At 38.3% G+C, this 17,963-nt stretch overlaps 1 protein-coding gene and 1 long non-coding RNA gene across 4 annotated transcripts in view; one reads left to right on the top strand and one right to left on the bottom strand.

Annotated features, from left to right (window-relative positions):
* adamtsl3 (ADAMTS-like 3) overlaps positions 1 to 17,963 on the top strand; it is a 102,064-nt gene that overhangs the window by 17,003 nt on the left and 67,098 nt on the right. The window lies entirely within an intron of this gene.
* LOC116732914 (uncharacterized) lies at positions 12,711 to 14,939 on the bottom strand. The gene is made up of 2 exons (XR_004341908.1): positions 14,514 to 14,939; positions 12,711 to 13,693 (listed from the first exon to the last, which is right to left on the bottom strand). It is a non-coding gene; the product is annotated as an uncharacterized LOC116732914 (long non-coding RNA).

Genomic DNA, 17,963 nt, shown 5'->3' on the forward strand with positions numbered 1-17,963 from the left:
TTTGTCCATCGGTCTTACTTGGGTAAATCAGGAAGTTTGCTCTTCCAGAAATAGCTGAGGAGCGCCGCTGATCATCAGCAGACAGCTAGCTTGACTCACAGACCCTGAGTGAACTTGTTAGCCTCGGTTATCTGAGTGACGCAAGTGAGTCGGGGCAGATCCGTGATCTTACTGAAACTTGGGTTTCAGTAATATCAGGCACACCCGGCTGTTGTCATAAGGCTGCGATGAACATGAGACGTTCATCGTACTTTATCTGTCATACTCAGCCAACTGCTTAATGGTTGCAGTGTTGTCCTTTTCCTGGCCCTGTTGCTTACGTCTCAAAAGGAAGTTTGGAAAAAAGAAGCATAGAAATTTCTCAAATAACATTGGATCAAATTTTCTGATAGCTGCACTATAAGTATTACAGTTCAATGGACAATCTGTTAATACTTGAATATATATGCTTAATATGAACTAAAATGTTAGTGTTGTATTTTTAAAAAAATATATTGGTCATTTCAGGTATCTGTTTATAGAAATTGATCAGAGGCATGAAAAAGCAATATATAAATATAAATCTTAAATAACATATTTAAGATTTATGTCTTTCCTGTCTATTTGAAATGTTGTATTGAGATCGATACAACAGAGGGCAATTGATTGTTTTGGTTTGTACTTACTTGCACCATAACAATTTGCATGTTCCTCTAGTTTTCCTACATGCAGCTGCAGTTTAACATCCACACCCCTGGTTTCTAATTTCACAGGCAAATCAAATATAACGTCAGGCCAGACACTCCTTTGCTTCTCATTGTAGTCACATTTTGAAATAAACTTTGTCCTGATCAGCTTTAAGGACAGGATTTGTTGAAAATATTATAGAAAAACTTAGTGAGAAAGCCTGAATAAATATTGATCAAGACAATTTTAAGGGAATTAAGTGTGGCTTTATATATACTGAAAAACAAACCGTGATAAGAAGTTTCATCGTGTTTTCTTCAGTCGAAGCTCTCCTGATGCATGTTACCTCTCTGTCCTTTCTGCGACCCATAATTCCCTCTCTTCCTGCTCACCTAACTCTTAAAGATTAACAGAGTGCTCACTACCTGTCCACCTGGTGGAGGCATCACATTTACGGGCACCGGGGGTAATCCCAAAGGTCCAGTTAGTTTTCTAATCCTTGGAAACAGAAACAGACAGCTCAGCCAAGGTCAGACTGTTTAATTTCCAGGAGATCTGCAATCGAGATATCCATTGTTCACATTGGGAGGTCACCTGTAACAATATCACTATTTATTGAGCCAAACGCAACTTGTTCGGGTATCACGTTCTCTTGGCAGGGCTCGGATGAAACATTGTTGTACCTTAATTACGACTTCAGCTCGCTTCCAAACGAACAGACAGAGAAACAAGCCAACAGACGCTGGCTTGTGCACTGATTTGTGGCAGCGTTTGGCTCCTCATTCCAAAATACACTGGAGGGTTCAGTTGGAGATTAACCCAAAGCCGTACCTGACGTTTTCATTGGCTGCCCGAGTCTAGATAAGCCGCCCTAAAATCTCTCGGTGTCACTGGAATATCTGTAGCCAACCTGACACCAGAAGCGTACGAGGCCATCTCTTTTACACATGGCGACGACAAAAGGAGGGCTGCTAGGAGCACATATTGTAGAATTTGGTTGCAGACACAGTTTAGGAGCTATCAGATCGAAACCCAAGATGCCAGAGTAAGTCAGGAATTTCTAACGGGGGTGTATTTTGAAAGCCTCTTTCGAAATGTCAGAAGAAAGAAAAAGTACTGTTTCATGGCCACAATGGGATTATAAAGTCTTGGATGTCTCCAGTTTGAAGAACCACGTCTTTATATTTAAGCTTGTCCAAAACAAAGATGCTCAAGTATTCAGGAAACCTGAGTATTTATGCGACAATTTATTACATTTCATACAGTACCTTACAAAAGTATTTGAAGTTTTTCGCATTTAATGACATTGCGTCTACAATCTTTCGTAGTTTATTATTTTTACGTGACAAACCAAGAAAATGTGGAGCAGAGGAAAATGTTTTATTTTTACTAATAAACAACCTGACACTGTAGCTGTGTTCCCCAGATGAACGTTCCCATTTTGTTTTCCGAATGCATGTCAGAAACATATTAATGCGAAGCCTCCATGTGTTTGCACTGCATTCCAAGCGCCGCAAATCAATTTCCCTGCACGATTAAGAGTGCAAAGCGTGAAGAAGCGCTTCACACTCATTTTATACCGGCTCCTCCTGGCAGGTAAACCTTTTATTTGTTGGCTAACAAAGAGCTTCAGACGTCTTGATTTCATGCCACCAGGGGTTGTTCATCACTTTGAAAAGCGAAAATGTTTCACGCAAACTGATCCAAAGCAGCGAGTTTGAAGAAACCGAATAAATGTGTTTGGACGAAAGCGATGTCTCCCATCAAAGATTGTAAATGAGTGCCGTGAGACAACTTAATAACGCAGCATGATATGATAAAGACCAAAAATTTGTTTTATGCTTTCCTCTGAATCGAGCCAAGAGCCAGGTCAGTCCGCCCCAGTACTCCGACGGGTAAAAATAAAAATGTCATTTGTATCTGCTTCGTAGATACACCCCTCTGGGTTTAGACAAACATTTTTCTGCTGAAGCTTGTGTTCTCCGTCAGATTAGCGCCTTGTAGCCGTGCCCAGCAGTGCCAAAACCCCGCTCCCTGCTGAGACGACCCTGGCCACACTCGCCAGCTGTACAAACACAGCCACAGCACTTAACACACACATGCACTTTGTTCTTTGGCTTGAGCCAAATCCAATTATTTTCCTCGCCTTGAACCTTTTCCTTGTTTCAACAGCACACCTTCAACCCCTCCTTTCTGTGCAGCCGGGCTGAACGAGGTTGATAAATGTGCTTTCAAGGTTATTCCTGCAAACCTTCACTGTAGTTTTAATCAGATGACATATGCAATGCATCATTTAAGGCCCAGCTATTGCTTGACAAACACTAGTATGGGTAGAAAAGTGCAAAAATGCGGAATCAGGGTACAGGAAAGAGATTCTTCTACATCTCCACTATGAAAAGTGAAATATTAGTGTTTTTCCAAGTTGCAAAAATAACAAACAAAAGAAAAGACGAGGCTTGTTGTTATCATGTTGAGTCGGGTTTTGTGCTGCAGGCTCGGGGCGACATTTTTCTCTTTATGGCTTCAGCCTTGACACTCAGCCAAACTTTTTTTTTGTTTCACATGTGTTCACACTTCTTTAATTATCTGCACATCTTAAATATACCTTGCGGTTACTCTAATGTCACAATCTGAAAAGAATCAGATGCAACACCATTAAGGCTTTGTAACAAATCATTTAGTAACAGATTTTTGGTTTATTTATTTTAGCGACCAATTTTCCTCCAAAAAAGGATCATCTTTTTCCATTTGAGTTTTTTTTCTCCACAATAGATTTTCACATTTACATGTAGAATTGAGACATTCATATACTTTATTGTATACCACGTTTTCTTGATATTGTGCGGCCCTAATTCAGAATGTAAGTTTATGGTGACATTGAAATGAACAAAAATAGCCCTCAGTTTAGTTATGTGTGCAACTGCAAATTAAAAATGAAGACAAAAATCCTGACTGCTTCTGTTAATCCCTTTACTCAGCATCATTTCAATGTAGCTTAAAAATGTCTTATACTGTAGTTCGTCATTTGATCTACAATACCTGGCTTTTAAATGGGAATTAATAAAATTTATAAAGTCGGTCGCACAAAGGCTGTACTAATTATTTTCTTAAACACCAGTTGAGTTTAAAATTTAGCAGATGGACAGTGCGTGCCCTTCTGGGTGGGTGTTGTCTCATCTGATGTTCATGCATGGCACTTGTGTTGCTATGGTTTGCAACAAAACACTACAGAACATTATAACTGCATCCTCCATTTATCGTCGCCTAACTTGAAACATTCACCATATTTTGAAAACTTACAAACCAGTTCATTTTATTGCAAAGCAGACATTTTTTTCTTTGAATACGATGGCAACTCTAAAAACAACACACCTTGTTTGTTTTTAAAACAGAGGACTGAAGTACTATAAGAAACTCACCAGTGTTGCAGGATGTTTATGGAGTGAATCTTTTTTTTCTTGCTCTAAAAACAAAATCAAAACTTTATCTTTTCTTCAAACTAAACAATGTGTTTGATAAATGAGGCCACTCTTTGCTCTCCCTTCAAAGCCAGCTGATTTTCACGAGACACCCACAGAGAGACGAAGACATACGTTTGCTGCAGGTTTTTGTGCTGTTACTGCAGCTAAAATGTGGTGATACACCTTGTTGTTTGTCCATGTTCAACGAACTTACCCATGAATATCAGATGTTACCATGAAAGAAGATGGCAGACTTGCATAAGCAGCATAAACAGTGGCTGGTTTTGAAATGAGCAGGAAAGAAAATGTGCCCCCATTTTAAACTCATGCGTGTCATTAGATATTTCTCAAGCACCATGTTTAAGACTTCAAATGGTGCATCTGATCTGACTCTTAAACACTAAAAGAATGTGGGCCACATAATGTGCAGTCATCCCGTCACCTGCATGTCTCTGCTAAACACCCTCTTTCCTTAAATACAGGATTTGGGATGCATCCCAGGTGTCATTCATCAATCCAACTCCATCCTGTCAGCAGTTACGCTGGTATGATGGGGATGTTTGAGTAATTTTCTCGCCGCTCCATTGTTGTCGCGAGTTTTCCATCCACTTGTGTAAGCATCAGCTGTCTAGCCTCAACAGTCATTTTCCCGTTTTCTTGAAACTGTCATTTATCGGAGGAATGCATGATGGGCTCCTCTTGCATTTCTTTGCTCCATTGTCCGTCACTCATCAGAGATAATTGCACCCCATGGAATCTGTCCAGTCTGACAAGACAATGTATGGACAACATTAAGCTGTCACATCAGGCTGATTGCTTGATCATAGACCACTTTGGTGTTTCTGATCCTTGCTGTGACTGACATGTACCAAAAAAACCCCCATTTCAGAGCAGTTTTACTGCACCATACTTTTTACTTTTACTTGAGTAATTGTATTATAAAGTAGTGCTGCTCTTACTTAATTAAAATTTCTGGATACTCTACACATCCTGAGTAACTTTAGTGAATGAAGAACAACCATATTTTAAACCAAAAATGCACCAGATACAAACAGCTGCAGTTTATGTTGAAGTGAGACTTCCTGTTTGTGCACAAGCTTTGTGGTTCTAGGGTTATTTTCTATATGCTGAGCATATTGAAGCATTTATATACATAACATAACAGCAGATGGTGTCACTGGAGATATTGCTAAATTTCTATTATACGTTTTATGTTGTCAAAATTTGATTTGGAAAGTGTTTGGTTTCATTATTTTGTAATTGTTAATTACTTGCATTAATTTCTTCAATGTAGTCTTTAAAATACCAAAATTTGCATGACTAGATTTTTGTCTGACATTGTTTTTGAATATTAAATCAGATACTCTGATTAGTTATTCAATTCTTAAGTAGCTTTTCTGTCAACATTTTTTTTTAAATCAAGTGATTTTCTAAATGTCTACTTTTTACATTTACTTGAGCAAAAATAACTCCTTTAAGTAGTGCTACTCTTATTTGAATACATTTTTGGGAACTTTTCCTACACCTGGTTCCTAGCACAAAAGTAAATATTGGCAATTATTGAATCTTTCAACAGGATAATGATCCAAAGCAGAACCAAAAATGTAAAATCAACACAGACATTATTATCTGGAGACACTGTGCGAAGAGTAATAGTCAAAGATCCTCTCTGAATGCTCCAAGTCCATTGGATGTTAAAGGAGAAGACTGGAAAAAGTGCTTTTCTGTTGACAGCAGGTTTTCCAATATTTGTGGCAATAGTGACTTCATAAAAACCTGTGATTTTTTTTCCACTTACATAGATGAAATATTACTCTTTTCTAAATGATTCAGTGTGAAATCATGCATTTCAATAGAAGGCTTTTCAACCATTTTTACCAGGGATGTAAACAGGCATGGAGGGCGCTGTGGTTTACTTGGCATAAACATTAATGATTGGAAAAGTTTCTACAAACAGTTCTGCAACAATATCTAACATATAATAAATCCAACTTCTCAGTATTTGCTCTGCTTATGATTCTTCAGTGGACTTCCAGATCCAAATGTTTACCTAATGCACACTTCATTCTTATGGCTTGAGGTAATTCAGGGTCTGCCCTATACTGACATGAATTCCAACGAGGTTTTCCTAATAATTACCATATAATCTCCAAAGTTTAAAATTCTTTCTGTTCAGCCAGAGATGAGGATGAAGGAAGCTGATGAAACATTTTTCTGACTCCCTGCCAGATGCACACAGGCATCTGTCAAAGAGCATAAGTGGGATTAAGTAGATTTGTATTTAACGCTCTGTCTCTTCATACATACACCATGTGTCTAGTGGGAGGAATTTATATTATGTTCATAAACCAAACTGTTTCATAATCTATCAGTTATGTCAATCTCATGATCCCAAATCAGTCTTAGGAATGTATTTTTACTATTCAACAAAGCAATCGTTTTCCCAAATACATAAGTGTAAGGAGATTTCTATATGTTTCCCAGGATTGATATTCATTTTGATTCCGTATATTACGGTAATTCCACCTTCCCACTGTAGAGGAAGGGGAAGTTTTATCACTGGATGGCGAACGTACTAAGGATCAAAAACAGAACAATTCAACATGCTATCAACCTGTCGCACCATAAACAGGCTGCAAGAAAGTGTTTCATCAGAAACTCAATTTGCAGTAAATGGATGAAATTGTATGTTCAGATTCACAGAGCTGCAGTGATTCATTGGTTGAAGCAACAGGCCGTATTTCTTATCTTTGTTTGAAGCATGGTGGCGTAAGTATGGGGATGCTTTTCAGCACGGACCTCCTAGAATAGAGGAAATGATAATTGCATGTTAGTGCAAATAGTCCCTAAACAGGGATCAGGACTGCAGAGACTGGATTTGATTTTAATGGTCTCACCTCACCCAAGAATGTCTGAGTTTAAGAACAAGATGTAGTGCAGAATGTGTCATGGTAAATGTACCATGCACCAAATACTGTTTGAATTCAGGGAAAAGGCGTTTATATGTCAAATTGATTAAAAAGTAAGGAAATTCCCCAGTGTTTCATTCAAGAGCCAGTCGCAATGCTATAAACTCAGTTTACCAACCAAGATATAAACCAAGAAGGTTTATAAACCAAGAAGGTTTATATCTTAATTTAAAGAATGTGGGTTCTATAGTCTGACCTCATCTCTGAAGGGATGAAGGATGCAGTCACCATTGTGCACACACTAAAGAAGAAGCAATTGTAAATACATTTAGAAAATATGTAGCTGATAAAAAAGCACTGGCTAACATCCCAAATTCTTTCCATATTGCCGCCAGTGTGAAGCTCGCCTCCTGCAATGTGGAGGAATATTAAGGAATGGAGTGTGGATCATGAAGCTGAGCGCTTAGAAACGCCATGCTACATGCAGGGCAGCATGTCTTTTCTTTTTTTCTTTTTGACTGCCAGACAGATGAGATCAGGCCCTGAGAATGCCACAGACTGTGGAAATTAAAGCTGTCGATGGCCGGGCATCTCCTCAAATGAGGGGCTTAATTTGGGAACAGGAATGCACCAGTAATTCGATGGTGACCGCAAACAGCACTTTGGAGAAGACTGAGGCTTTCATAGTAGAATCTGATGTCAGGAAAAACAGTTTTGGAAACACTGCGAGAAAAATCTCTGTGTTTTGAGAAGAGGGTCTTTACTTATTGAAAGCCCTCCCTTGGGTTTCATTTTGCCTGCAGATCTCCTGGCTGAACACCCTGAAGGATTAATTTGTTTGGCCTTAGTGATGTGTGGTCAGGCTAACAGCTTGCTGGTTTTGTTTTTGCTCTGTTACAAGGGAAACGGCATTTACTGCATTGGCCCTCTGGGACGTCTGACAAAAACTGCTTATAGGTATTTCATAGAAAGCAAAATGTTGTGGGATTCATCATTGCTACCCTAAATATTATAAAGTTATAATCTAAAGTAAGAAGCAATATGTTTTCATGTCATGTTCTCCTTTATGACAGCTCTAAATGTGAGTTTTATGTGAGTAAAAGGAAGAACTAAAGTATAATATCAAATGCTGTCACGGGAAAAAAGAAAAGTTTTGATGTCAACAGATTTTTCCTGCTAGATATATAGCAGCATTTAACTGCCAGAGCCAGGAAATAAATACAGGAGCAGTATCGCATTAAAACGAGAAGCTTTCTCATTAGAAATAAATACAAAACACATTAAAACGAGAAACCTTCTCATTATAACAAGATATAAAAATAGTTCCTCTGTTTGATTACGAGGTAAAAGGCGGAAATCTGACTGTGAACAAACTCTGTTTGTAGTAGACGACTCTCAAACATCCTGCGAGGTGTTGCCGTTTCGCTGTTACGACCTTTCTCATTTAAACGAGAACATATTCTGGTTTTAATGGGATATAAAAGTTGTTATAATGAGCGTTTCTCGTTTTAGTCAGATACTGCTCCTGTATTTATTTCCTACCTCTGGTAGTTAAACGCTTCAGCCAGTGACTGTAGTGATTAGAAAATCGTTAAATTCTGCTTTTATTGATGCTGTTATTTTTGTTGTTAATTTTACAAGGACAGAAAAAGCCATGTGCTAAAATATTAGCAAAGTACATACTTTATTACGGGCACTGATGAAACAAAATTGTATTTCTAATAATAATGCCTGTATAAACTCATTTATTAATAAATAAAAAAGGAACATTCATCCATCCATGAGTCCTACTATTCAAGAAGTACGTGGGAGAGGTAGACTCTCCAAACCTTTATTTAGTCAATTTAATAAAGCTTGCCTCCCTTTGGAGGAGTCTGTGCTGTTTCCTCTGGGAGACCCCAGATGGGTTGTTTATTATCTGGCTACATACTCTTGTTTTTTTATTTGTTTTTTTTTTTTTGCTTTTGATGCTGACAGTTTTACAGCGAAAAGGATTGTTTACTAGTTTGCTAACGAGTCAGACAACATCGACAGAGTGGAGTGGAGACTTAGACTTTTTCCTCAACGACTTGAAACTTGACTTGGACTAAGAAAAAGGACTTGAGAACGTATTGTTGGATTGCAGTGGTAACGAGGTACATCAAGGCATCCCAGTGACACTTTCCTGTTTCTCATGGTGGAGGCTAAGGCATCCGGGAGGCATGATAAATATATAGTCTCTCCAGTGGTTCAGGATCTGCACCAGATTCTCCTACAAGTTGGAGACAAAAAATAACTCCTTGGTTGTCAGCCTAAAAACAAGACTCCTGAACAAACTCTAAATTAAGCAAACAATGAAGGTCGTTTTGACAACAAGATATGACCCCCAATAACTGATTAATAGTATCTTGCCACTGCAAGGCTATAAACACTTCCATGTTTTTAGATGGAAGTGGTCACTGAGTTTTGAGCATCATCAGCAGGTTGCAACTGCAGGTTCCACTTCCACACAGAGAAAATGGAAGAGGATTTTCTTTGGCCACATATCACACTGATGTAGGGGCCAGTGGACATCAGTGCTGTTCCCTGATAAAAGTCCAATTATTCTGACCAGAAATGTTGGGGATGTCAAGGAAAGTGAGTGCTGTAAAACAGTCTGTTTTCGCCAGTTGGGCTTTTGGTGGCTGTAGTGTTACAGAGTAAGCAGGTGTGTCTAGTCAACACAAATCTACCCTACACTTTGTGAATTTTACAGTGAGAAGCCCATACTACCTGAAAAACATCACCAATCCAGACATTGTGCCAAATTTCTTCTTAATGGGCGACAATGCTTTAGCCCATTGAGGTCACATAATTGGGGAATGGTAGCCGGTAGACTACGGTATGTTAAATGGAGTGGCCTGCAGTTTCCCCATAGTAAGTGGCCTGTACTGCATCTCATAGTTGACCTATGGGATCAGCTGAGTTGATATGTGTAGTAACTCTGCACCAAAGACGCTCAATGACCTTAGAGCGGTGCTTCAAGAGGAATGGGATGCCATGCCTCAGCAGACAATAAGTTGACTTGTGAACAGCATGAGACGTCGTCGTCAAGCTGTAATTGATGCTCAAGGGCACATGACGCGTTATTGAAACATTTTTTGTTGTGGCATACCCACCACTCTTGTTGAATTTTGATTCAAGCTCACAATAGGATGCTTCTACTTAAATGTCCAGCTTTTATGATGTAATATGATTGTAGCTTGAACTTTTTCAATAAATTTCCCCTAGAAGCCAAACATCCCTAACTTTTTGTGAGTGGTGTTAATCAGGACCTTCTAAGATCTTGATGTAGGAAGAGCACAAGTTATAGATTGTCTCATCTGCAACATGTAACCTCCCCTTAGCATTTAAGCTAACATGTAGCTGGTGCTACAGTGGTGTAGCAGGTTTTTGACTGGGTTTAGCTTGAAAAAGCTACGGGAAGGCATCTGCGTCTATATAAAGGTGCTTGTTCCTTGCAAATTAAACTTGCTTTCTCTCTGCTACCTTGATTTCCACTAACTTTTGAGTGAAAGTTGAGAGTAAAGAGACTTTCTGCTTGTGCCCACACAACAGGCCATTGAGACGGTCACCATCAATCATCTGGTGACAGTCACCTTTATGTGTGAAATCACCATGGTGTGCTAAATCAGTCCTGCAGCAGCACACATGTCCTGCAGTGTGAACTTGTTGGCCTGCTATGTGTGGATGGGTGTAATTGTGCCACCCAGCTGTCTGTTGTAATCCTTCTGCGAGCTGAAATGACGGAGGACGACAGATGGCTGTGTGCGCAGAGCTCTGGTTCTCCAAAACACACTTAGAGTGCCGTTCATCCCTCCGGATGACACGCATGTCCGTTACTGATAAAAGTCAGCAATCGTAGCTATTTAAAAACACTGAGCGGATCAGCAGATGGGCCTTCGGATCGGACTAATAAAAGGCTGCCTGTGGTTTCATGATGGTTTCCAGTGATAAATCTGTGACACTAGAAAATGTCTTGCATCAACTACATTCATCTAACAAGATGAAGTGCAAATCGGCCACAAGTCTGAAGTCTTTACTACGACCCTGGTCCATTTATTTCACTTAGACTCAATTTAGATGTAGTTGTAATTACATATATCTAAACTCCCCTCTTGAAAAAAATGTGGAAATTCATAACTTTTAGATGAATTTCTCAAAGTGAAACCGCATGATGGATTTGATCCATTTGTTTTTGAGCCCAGTAAGAGACGAGGTCCAGGATGTGCCTGGTTTTAGTTTGTCGTCCTGTGGAACCGTGACTGGACCAGGAGTTCACACACTTTAATGAGCTTCCTGCCATCAATCATCTTTAGGCTCAAATATTTGTCTTTTTTTTTTTTTTTTAACTTTGACAGAAGACAAAACTACATCAGTTGAAGAACTGAAGCAGATACACTCACTGGCCACTTTATTAGGTACACCCTGCTAGCACCAGGTTGACCCCTTTACACCTTAATGTCTTCCTTAAAACTTTGTGGCATGGATTCAACAGAGTGAGTGAACCATTCCTAAACTTTTGATATCAATCACTCAATCAATCAATCAATGTTTATAGTGCACTTTACTCACCCAAAGTTTCCAAGGTGGTGAACAGGTCCATAAAATAAAACTTTATTTATTTTTTAATAAATTATATATCACTTATAGTTATGTTGTACTAAGTAATATTTAACACTTTAAATGGAGTAGGATGTCAATAAAGAAGCAATTTTTCCTTGGAAATCAAAAAATTATATTCAATGTCCAATGAGAGACAAACACCTACAAACGAGTCTACATTGAACTACTGCACTGACTTGTTTATCAAACCTTTTAAACACCGAAAACGAGTCAGTTTTTCCAAAAACAATCACCTCTTTTTGTTCCACTGATATTTTATCAACATCCAAGTTTTAACGTAATCTAGACAGTTTACCAGATTGTGTACCGAACGATTTCCACTTTCTCTCAGTAGGAGTGAAACTTGCAGATGATCTGTAAAACTGATGGAAATACATATCATATTTCACATGTAACAAAAAAAGTTCAGATCCTAAGATGGAGCCATGGGATGCCGGAGCCTCAGAGGAAGAAAACCTATCCAACTGGATGCAAAAAAAAATACTTCTGCAAGACAAATAGGAGTGAAACCAACTAATAGCTGCTCCCTTATTACCACATTTGGATCAGTCTGTTGGTGTTAAAACATCTTAGACCAACAGAAAATCAAGGCAAAATCTTCTGAGTCTTCAGCTAAAAGCAGTCGTGACAGATTACTGATTGATTAATGGAAAGGAAGAAATCAGGAGGACAGAAAAGAAAAACACAGAGATGGTAATGAGGGAACAAAAACAAAGAAAAGTTGGACACAAGAAAGGATAAAAGAGGGAAAATAATGAGTTAGGAAGGTTCTGCAAGAGGCTGCTCAGACCGGCCGTTACTTCCCGCTGGTGGCTGCAGCAAAACAAACCGGGCCAGAGAGGACTTTTTGTCATGTTTCTGATGTTTTGTTTGTCCTCACATGCAGAAATTATTGCTGTTACACAATCCACATTCTTGATTTAAAGCTGCAATAAGTCTGTCCTGAAATAAACCATAATGAACAAATCATAACTGCTAAACCTAAAAAACAAGAAAAGATCATTCTAATTATTTGTCAAGCTGAAACTGATCATCGAAGTGATCTATATATTGTTTATTCATATGGAGACGTTGTTTGGTCAAACTAAATAACAGTGGAAAAGCAATTTTTTTTAAATGTGTGAGTGTATTTTGAAAAACCTGCTAGTTTCCATCAAAATGAGGACCAAATTCTTGTAGAAACAAAAAACCCGATGCTGGATATCTACGAAAATTATTAGTTGATCTATTATGTTCATTCTGGCTGCTTCAGCAGTGTATTTAATGTTTTCCTTCTGCTTCATTTGCTGAGCTTTCAGTTCAGACACAGATTCTGCTCGCCAGCTGCCTGATGTTTTCAAAAACACTAAGTCATAAATGCATTTTTGTCTGCAGCTCCTGTTCTTTGTTTCACCACCTTCGAGAGCATATTTATGCTCTGCTGAGTGCCTGTGTTAAACCAACACAAAATGATCCTAAATTGAATTGAATTGAATGATTTGAAGCCTGCATATGATTTCTTGCTTTCTGTCTAAGAAGTTTCAAACAAATGAGAAACTAATCTTTATTTTATCATCTATGTAAATCTCATTTAACCTAAAATACGCCTTGAGGGTAGTCTTACATAAAACACATTTTTTTCTTTTCCAGGTAAAACTATTCTAAAAAAAAAAATCTCGCAATCTCAAACCTTTGTCAAATAGCCTAACATCTATTTCATGAATACAGTAGAAAAGTAGTTTACATATATACAGAATTTTTTTTTTCTTTTTGCAGTTTCTTTTTTAAAAACGTTCTTTTTTTTCCACTCTGAGAAGATGATGAGTTCGGTTGCTTTTGGAGGGTTTAATGTTTCGTTCTTCTGACGGGTTAGTGAAGCCTCCTAAACTGCTCTCAGGTGAGACGTTTCCATCCAACTGGAATGAGATCTGGACCAAAATCCGTAACAGCAGCAGAAGATGGCTGGACTGAGCGATGGAAACAGTCTGTCAGTTGTCTGCTTCATTGCATCTTACCAGAAACCGATCCACGCACCTGAAAAACATGAAACAAAGTGGTCAGCATGTTCCATTACTTTGGGGGAAAATATGACCAGCCGTGAGTCACCGTACGTCACTCAGGCACCTTCGCCTACATCTGTGCAGGACTTGCTTTCGTCTGCACTGATAAGTCGTCATGCAATATTATTTTTATTGCCCTGATTCCAATGGAAAAACTTAACCTTTAACATAAGATTGTATCTCCAGCAACAACATTTGCTCCTTCTTGGTAGTTTATCTTTTGCCCTCAATTGTGTCATTCATACGTCTTTTTAAGCAAAATCAAAAAATCTCTGGCTTTTGTGCAATTTTGTGCAAATGCAAATTCTAAAAACGCTTCATAGAATTTGATTTCTATTTGCGTCTTTTTCTTTGCTGGTGTTTAAATTCATTCGGAAGCTAATGTTTTTTTTTTCACTATGTCCTGATATTCTCTCCTGTAATGCGATCCCATCAATTTGAATACGTGAGAAGGGGAAAAGAAATCGACTTTTTGACAAATAAAAAATAAGAAATGTTTGCAAATTTTTTTGACCTCCTCAGAAAATTCAAATTTTCATATGTATATGATAAAAAAATTTGCTTGATAAGATTTTTTTAATCATAAGAAATAGCATTCAATGGATAAAAATGTCAGAAAATCATACATTTCCGTCATGGTATGAAGCATGATATTCATGAGAAAAGATTGAAAAAACATGTTGACAAAATGAAAAGACGTCTATGGTTAAGCATGTATGTGGATTAAAAAGAAATGCTGAGGTATTTAAAAATATTCACTTTTTTAAATCCTTGTGTGCAAGTATTGGCCTCACCTCCTTCCAGGTCATCTGACAGGAGTATCTCCACGTCCAAAACGCTGAGGTTTTGTTTCCACAACATGCAGCCTGCTCATTATGAAGGCCATCAGTGGAGTGGAAAAGTCTTTGGAGCTCCTCTTGCTCCGAGTCTGATTTTGTTGAGCTTCTTTTTGCTGCACAGACCTTATCTGCCTGTTACGTTCAGGAGGAATGATCAGTTTCACAGCCATGGCTTTGACAGAGCAGGAATGAATCCTTCACATCAGAGCTTCTTGAAGTTTTGGCCTTTGAATGAAGTCTGTGACACGGTCAGCTAAGTGAAAGAACGGTGTTGGAACAACCCGGATCAAAGTCTTGTGTAGATTGGATCGACTAAAGGGTCAGGTTTAAAGGACCTGTTGCTGGAAGGGGCGAATCACATTCTTTCCTTATCTTTTTGACATCCAATCAGTTCTTTGCATTTTGATAGGAGCCATACATGGAAATGTGTTTCTCTTTCCCCCCTCACAGACGTTTACAGAATTTAGGTGAATTGGATGACCTTTTTTAGTTTTGTTTGTGAGCGACTGGGAAAACGTTGTAAAAATCTGCAGAGTGCTTCCACATACAGAATGTGTAAAGTCTGCAAAACTTAGTAATGGAAATAAAGAGTTATGGTGGATTTGTTTTTGTCCCCAAATAGATGTTATGCTTTTTTTTTTTTACCCCTCCAGGGGCTCTTTTTGTGGGCTCTAGTGTCCCTTATATGACAGTGGGCTGACAGGAAACGGGGAAGGAGAGGGGGGAAGACATGCGGCAAATATCGTCGGGTCTGGGAGTCGAACCCGCAACGGCCGCGTCGAGGACTCAAGGCCTCCAAATATGGGTCGCGCTAACCACTACGCCACCACGGCGTAGTGGTTTATGCATTAAACCACTACGCTAAAAGTGGTTTAATGCATAAATATGCACAAAAATTTAATGCATTTAAATTTTTTAAATGCATTAAAAAAATTTTTAATGCATTTTTATATGCATTAAAAATTTAATATGCATTAATATTTTTAATGCATATTAAAAATTATGCATTTTTAATACATTCCTGCAGAGGCAGACAGCTGCAAACAAACAGCAAATGACAAAATACACTGTAAACATACAAATGATGTAAAGTCCAAAACACAAAAAAAAGAGATTTTGGGAAAAAAATCACTCTGCAAAAACCCCCCAAAGACTTAGGCCATTATTTTAGGAAGTGATATAGTGCTCTTACAAAATAAAAAAATGTTGCAATCACAGGAAGTGGTAGCAATCAACAGAACAAAAGTGCTGTTCTAAAAACATAAATAAATGCATCATTCTGCTTTAGCTGTAAAATATGTGTTGCAAATCCTTTTGGCTCATAAAGGCCAAGGGATCAATGGTCACAGTCTTGTGTTTATTGACTATGTTGACGCAATCGTTACTCTCCAAGTTCGTCACACAAGCACCAATAAAATTCTTTGTTGTTCTGCTTGTGTTGGTGTGACTGAACATGAATGTATCCAGGGTTTATAATCCAGTACAGCCAGCATACGAACAGATTCATTAACCCTTGCAGAAACATTCTCCAGACAGCAGAATAGTTTTCTGAGGCCATTATCATCCCCAATGCTCCCACTTCATGTACCAGGGTACAAACAACTTACAATGGTAGATAGTTACCCTCAGAGAAGCCCTGGTATGGAGGTAGTTTTTAATTGGAGTTGTAGGCAAACAATGCCAGGCATTTTAAATCGAAAGTATTTTTCAGAATTAAAACGCTGCCACAGCAGACATATGTTACTAACTTTGCTTTAAACTCTGCAATAGATTTTTAAATTACAGGCATATTTTTACAGCCATCTGGGAGAAAAGAGGGAAAACTTCCTAAGAAAGTGATATTTTAGGCTTGTTTTTCAGGCACCAAAGAAAAACAATCACAATTTTTGGATTATTAACGGATTCTTCAGAAGCAATTCACAGCTTTGTTTAGTAAATATGTGCGAATGTTACAAATTTCTTTCACTCAAGTAATTATCATTCAGTTTCACAGTGTAGGCACCTTGTAGGAACACTTTGGTCGACAATGCCAACATGGGAGCGCATCGCAGCGAGTTACCGTTCAGCTTCAATGATTGCATTGCTCTTCGCTCCAGTGGAAGCATTTACCAACACTCAGCACGTTATTTTCAAATCAAGTTCACCAAATGTTCTCCAAAGAGGAAAAGGCGTTCAAAGACAGACGCATGCGTCAATGAAGAAGGTGCCGGGTATCTTTATGAGACGTTAAAACATGAGAGAAACAGAGCATGAATGCAAAAGGATGTGATGACAGTGCCAGGAAAGCTTTTCATCCATCAAAAAACTAGCCTTTTTTTTGTTTTGTTTTACTCCCAAACTCCCTCAGGGCTTCTCGCTCCTGTTTCAGATGAGAAGTGGTGGGAGTCGAAGGATTTGCCCACTCTCGTCTCCATGTTCGCAAGGCCGACTGCACCCGGGAGTGGGAGCAGTAAATCAAGTTGAGGGAAAGCTGGCAGCCAAAGCAGGAGAAGATATCTGGTTATATCTTCAAAGGGTGCCAGAGGAAGAACATTAGATAACTAAATAGTCCACCAGGAACGAGAGAACGTGGTGAAAGTGGAATTTCAGTTTTATTTTTTCTCATTGAGCTGCTGAAAGGGATTCTCTCTGAGTTTTGGATCCGGTAGAGTTCTGCAAAAACGCAAAATCTTACCAAGTATTTTTGGTCTAGTTGCTTGTGCAAATATCTTGGTTCACTTGAAATAAGACAAAACTAACTTGTAAGTAACTGTTCAGCAAGATAGTGGTTATTTTTAAAAAGAGAATAATTACTTAATAATGGTTAAAAAAATGCTACTTTCACTGGCAGATTCTTTCACTTATCACAAGAAATTTTCCCACGTTATAAATGAAATAATCTGCCAGTGGAACTTGTGCGTTTTGATCTATGTGAAGGAACCATTGACTTAAGACAAGCTCCTATATCTTTGTTAAAAGTTGGTTTTGTCTTATTTCAAGTTTACTAAGATGTTTGCACAAGAGACTACAGCAGAAACACTTGGCAGCATTTTGTTTTTGCTTTTGCAAAAACAAAATGCTTTGCTTTAGTCCTTAGTTGTCGCCTCCGATTTGACCGTCCAAAATGAACATTTCCGATAAATCTTACTTTTATTAATCTTAGAATTCTAAAATTGCTGCAATCTGTGACAGAAGTCTTCAAAAGCATGCTGTTTTTTTCATTTTACGAAAAAAATCCTAATTTTTAGTGGGTTATTACAAGATTCCTAAAATATTAAAACAATAAAGTATTTTCTCTTCAGGTTATATTCAGACACCAACTAACATGAACAAATTATGTGTTTTTATCCTATTATCATTTAGCAGCTGGGAATATGAGCATTTGTACTCGTGTTGCAGAGTAAATGTTGCTCATTTTTTCCCAGT

This window comes from Xiphophorus hellerii, chromosome 14 (genome assembly GCF_003331165.1).
Source record: "Xiphophorus hellerii strain 12219 chromosome 14, Xiphophorus_hellerii-4.1, whole genome shotgun sequence".
Lineage (NCBI taxonomy): Eukaryota > Metazoa > Chordata > Actinopteri > Cyprinodontiformes > Poeciliidae > Xiphophorus > Xiphophorus hellerii.